Raw genomic sequence first — 6,000 nt, 5'->3', positions numbered from 1 at the left:
GATGGATGACAATGATAGTCCAAAAATGACTCATAAATGTTACAAACAATAACATATCACAAGAGTCTTTGGGGGAATAACAGTTGATGGATATTAAAAATGGGGATACATTATTTTGAGTTATGAAAAATAAAGATATCAGGCTGGCAATAGGTAGGATGATGGAACAGATTTTGAAACTGAGGAGAAGCTGCTCTCAAATTCAGCTGGATGACTCATACTGAGTCATACTATAAGGAGTATACAGTGTGACCTAACGTGGTTGTCATTCACTTAAAGCTGAAATGGCTTTTTTCATCTCTACAGCTCATTCCTCATACTATAAAACTGCAGAGGAAGAGTTTTAAAGAGTTCCGCTTATTCTGGTGATAACTTACAATTTAAAGTGTAACAGTGCAACAGTGTTCCCACTGTTGAACGGTGGATCTCTCCACCCCGTTTAAAGAATAAAAAAAATAAAATGTAATAAACACTTTCTTCCACTTGGCGGCAGCATATACTGCTGTACTGTAAAATCTGAGCCTGATGTGTTTGTGAGCTTTATTTAGTTTCGCTCAGCTCATATAAAGTCGTCTGACAGAGGCGATGAGGGGAAGCCCTTGATCTTAAATACAAGTACTGATTTAAAAATAACATAACTCAGAGAGCCAAGTATGAGGCCCACTGGAAAAGTAGGACAGCGGACGTCTTTAGTTAAATCATAAAAGAGATCAAACCGAGAAAAAAGATGAGTAAATCTGACTAACAAGCCATAAAACATTCGCCAGACATTGCATTTTAGGTCATGTAGGAAAAACAAACCCAAAAAACAAATAGAAAACTGCCTGTGTTTTTGGATAAACTTCCAGACTGGATAACGAGGTTTATAAGTTACAAAAGTTTCTCTCCAATGATTTTATGACTTGTTGGCATGAAAACATACATATAAATATGTGTTTGTTTGTTTGTTTGGTTTTTTTAAAGCTCAAATAATTGTGATTAATCACTTAAGAAAATGACATAACGACTCCCAAATGGTGTTATTTTAAACATTCGTCTTTTAGATCGTGACATGAACATATTTGATGTGTTTGGCATTGTTCCCACTGCACTTGCTGCTGGGAAAATAATATAGAGATCCAATTTGCTGTAACTTCTACATGAGATGCATTTCTTTCACGGCTCCTCGGTGAGTTACATGCATTTTTTTTTTTTTTTTACATACCAGTACAGTCATAGGGAAAGAGTTTTCCACAGGACTGCAGAGATTCCTGTGGAAAACTAAGTTCATCCCATGATTCAGTAGCTTGTAGCTTGTAGAAACACATTTAGCAACAATAACTTGAAGTATTTAATTTCATTTTAGTAATTATTTAATGACTTCTATCTATCACATTATTGTGCAGGAATTTAGTTGGCTTCACATTTGACTGCAGAACACTTTGGCATACAGAGGAATTAATTGTCGACTCAACGCCTGCAAGGTGGCCCAGGTCTTGTGGCTGCAAAACAAGCCCAAATCATCACCCCTCCACCACTGTTCTTGACAGCTGGTATGAGGTGTTTGTGCTGATAGTTTGTGCTGTGTTTGGCTTTCTCCAAACTTGTCGCTGGGCAATGCCATGCTGTTTTTTTTAAATAGTAGAGGCTTTCTCCTTGGAACCCTTCCAAACAAGCTGTACTTATTTAGTCTTTTTCTAATTGTACTGTCATGAACTTTAACATTTAACATGCACACTGATGCCTGTAGACCCTTAGATGTAGTTCTCTGGTTTTTTTGCAGTTTCTCTGAGCATTACACGGACTGACCTTTGGGTGAATTTGCTGACGTCCACTCCTGGGAAGACTGGCAACTGTCTTGAATGTTTTCCCCTTGTAAACAATCGTTCCCACTGTTGAATGATGGATTTTAAATTGTTTGGAAATGACCTTATAAGCCTTCCCAGATCGATGGGCAGCAACAATTACTTCTTTCCTGCTTGAAATTGTGTTAACACACATCTGAATGCTCCAGACCAGCAAACTGCCAAGACTTCAGCTTTTATAGAGGTGCTCACACTCGCCGATGATCAATAAAACAAGAGCATTTGTTTAGCAGCATCTGGCTGATACTTATTCTGTTAGTGCACTTAGCAGTTAGGGTGTACTTGGTTTTTGAGGACAATATAAACACTTGAGCTTTTCTCACACGAGCCCATACATCTGTGGCTTCATGAAGGCAAAGGTACGTGTATTGAGTTGAGTAGACTTGTCCCATTAAGCTGATATTTAACAATCATAAAAGTACAGGGAAGGGCAAACGGAAAGCCAGAAGAGTGAGAACAGTGCAAGTATAGTTGGGCATTTTTGTGCGCTGTAAGTAGAGTGAATGATTGACAGATACTGATTGTGTTTGAATCACAATATAAATGTTTCTGTCTACTGAAAAGAAACTGCAAAGGGTACTAATAATTTTGTGAAATGATTCCCAACATACTTGGGAGTGTACACTGGATAGCGCTTTAGAAATACTTAAATATTGCAGCTCCTACCCGATGGCAAGTTCTTCTGTTTCTCCAGTTTCACACATATATAATTTGTAACTTAATGAGCTTAAGACATGGAGACACCGCACAACTGCACTAAGCTGTTACCTTCTGTACGTATATTATTATAAGCACTTTGGTGTATGTAAAAAGGGTAGCTTTACAGACTCTCATAGGATAACCCTCAAGTATGTGTTAAAATCATCCTGAGGGAGCTGGTTGTTTATCGTCTACACACCGAAACAGGACAAAGCACTCAGTGTGCTCTGAACAGTTCTTCCTGTGTGGCAACACTAGACAGCAGCTGTCACCTCTGACATCATCACCAGAGCCCATTGGCTCTTTTCAGGTGTCAGTGTGCCCCGCTGCACTCTGACAAGACAACTTAGGTAGATGGTTCGATCAACTGGGAGACCCAGCACTTTTTTTCCTAGCTCAAGCTGAGCGATGACTGTGATGGAACACACCAACCATTAAAGAAAAACAGGACACAAGACTGTTGAAAATCTTACAATGTATATAATTGACACAAGATTTCAGGTACAACAGCAAATGAGACATTTTAGATATTTTTCAACCTCTTTCTGGCTTCCATGTTCACCACAAGAACAAACTCTCTGTCGATAACAATGAAACGAAAGTAAAACAGGAAAAATAAAAGTATTTTTGTCCTCATAAACTGGCACCCTTCAGATGTGCCTCCAAGTCTCAGCTCAGTGTGGAGTAAATCTGTTTCGTTTTTCTTCTCTTTTTTTTTTAACGGCTGGATAATCAGCTTTGCATTATTGCCACCTACAGTGATGAACGAAGGCAGGATTGAGGCATACACACTGATTTGAGATCAGTGCCCTTGACAATCTGTTCTCCTTCCTCTCACACTCGGGGGCTTAATGTTTACACTGTTTCACCATACTCAGACAGGAGACATCTTGCCGGGCCATATCTACGTACACACACCCCCCCAATCGATAGTTGTTTCTGGAAGGTGTCGACTCACATATTGATCAACCATCTTGTGATGTCTTTGTGCAGACAATGCCATTTATTGGCCTCATAAAAGTGCAGGTTTTTATAAAAGGGGAGGGGAGCGTGGGGCTTTGAACAACAAATTAATGAGATCAAAAGGTCAAGAAGGAGTGGGCATGGGGAGGGGTTGTGCAAATTTCAGCTAATGACATTGTGAGGCTGTCATTGAAACTGGAGATGTGAGCCTAAAGTTGTAAATCATCTTTGAACTGGAATGTCACCATCACAGTTGAAGTACTTCCTTTTATTATTACAGGGCTGCATGCGCACCTTCACATTCATATTCAGATCTTTTCTAGAGAGTCTTAAAAAGAGGACCTATGTGGCGTGCTTGCTAAACGGTACTTTTGAAGTTGTTGTTTTTCTCCTCACCACCAACATCTTGCATCATAGCATCTCTCTGTTTAAATCTTAAAACTGATCTCAAAGTATCAAAGGCAGTCACAGGCAGATTTCTTAACCAGGGACTAACAGAAAGACAGACAGACACACACGCACACACATATTCACACAGCAACAAATCGTTCATTAATAGAGCATATCAAAAAAGAAGTTACCATTAAAATAACCTGTCATGTCACACATAGGGCAACAACAACAACAACCCCTTTTCAGAGCAGAAACTAACCAAGTATATATCAGATGTACTTCTAAAACTCTGACAGCACCCCACGCTATCCTAAAGCATTCGGAGTATTATCAGCAGGGAGTGCATGTACTGTAAATGATTTTTCACAACATGAATTATATAGAGGATTGTCCCAATGCACAGGTGAAGTAATGACGTACTTTAAAAATCATGTCCACTTGACTCCTCTGCATCCTGTCTCGCTGTTCCATGAAATAAGATTCCATCAATACATATGATCATTTATTACAGTGAAAGTTTTGAAAATGCAATTTCTGAAAAACGAGTTGTATTAAGCTCCTGTTACTGTCAGTTTAATAGCACTCTGTCACACCGTGTTAGTGCAGTACATTTTAGTTCATCTCATTTCTGTGTCATCCGAACTACTGTCGATTCAAAGAGGCGCTATCGTCAATCCCTCTTCTGCGCTTTCAATCAAAGACAAGTACACGCATTCACACGCAAACGAAACACATACGCGGGCATTGTCCCATCATCCTGCACGCAGCACTCCTGAATGAGAACGCTGGCATTGCTTTGAACTAAATTGTGGTACATGTTTTCTCCCTAGCAAGCATCAAATCGGGCGGGGGGAGAAAGCCTTAAACTGTGTTCCCATAACATTCCCAGTAAGGTTGACACATAATGAAGCACTGTGTCATTGTCATATTGCCTTGCTACAACGCAGAAGCACGAGGAACGCTTTAAAGGTCATTATAACTGATGAGTGGGGAAAAGGGCAGAGGAGGTTGGCAAAAAATAGGCACCGATATAGAAATGTTTCAGATAATGAAAGGCGGACATGGATACTGACAGATGATGAAAAAATAAGCAGTAAGAGCACACAACGATCTTGCTTTTGTCAAATTTTGGGAACTAAAAGCATGTTTTTTTTAATTTTTTATTTCCCCCTTCTACAAAATGGCAAAGAAGCAATCAAAAATATAGACGTGCACGGTGTGGCTTTTACTGTTATATGGATCACTGCGGCAATCAGTCATGAAAAAAAAAAAAATCGATGATACTGAAATTATGATGCTAATCACAGGAACACTGGGCCATTGCGGGGAACCCACAAAATTTTATGCATATTATATTTTTGCTCTCCTGTGAATGTAAAAGGAATACTAAAAGAAGTGCAGCAGGACAGCGGAGCCTCTGCTTTTGTGTGCATTTCTGCTGTGCTACAAGACTCCAAGATCATTTCATTCAATCCTTTGTCACAGGGGTCATCTTAACGCGACACCTCCTTTCCACGTAGCACACTCTATAGCGAAAAGCTGCTTCCATCTGAGACCTGTCCCAGCCGAGCACGTGCTTTGCTTAAACCAGAATGTTGAGTTGATGCTACACTGCCAGCAGGTTCTGGAGAGAGGGAGGGAGGGAGACAATCTCGGTGGGGCCGGGGGAGGAGGGTGGGATGGGGAGTGTAGGAATAAGTGGATGGATGGAGTAGAGGACAGACCGTGTTACTCCTACACCGGGCGATCGTGCCAGTGTGACTGTGATCACGGCTATTATTACAGATTACATGATGAAATGGCAAAAGTGCTGACGCTAAGTGCTCTCAACCTCACTGTGTGAGCGAGTGCATACAAGTAATGATACTGTGAGGCTTAATGCATTAAGAGGTTTGATGGGTCATGCTGTCCAGATAATTCTCCTTTTAAAGTCAGCAGATATTTTTTTCTTTTTCCTATAAATATCTAAATGTGATTAAATCATTTTGGGACAAATATAATCATAAATAAACAATTCCCACGGTCACAAGTGGAATACCGACACGTAGTATCTGGGTGCCACTGCAAAAAGCTCGACTCTCCCTCTCCCTATGGTGTCAAC

Source organism: Astatotilapia calliptera, chromosome 18 (genome assembly GCF_900246225.1).
Source record: "Astatotilapia calliptera chromosome 18, fAstCal1.2, whole genome shotgun sequence".
Classification (NCBI taxonomy): Eukaryota; Metazoa; Chordata; class Actinopteri; order Cichliformes; family Cichlidae; genus Astatotilapia; species Astatotilapia calliptera.
The sequence above is the reverse complement of the archived record's forward strand: the minus strand, read 5'-3'. Positions refer to the sequence as shown.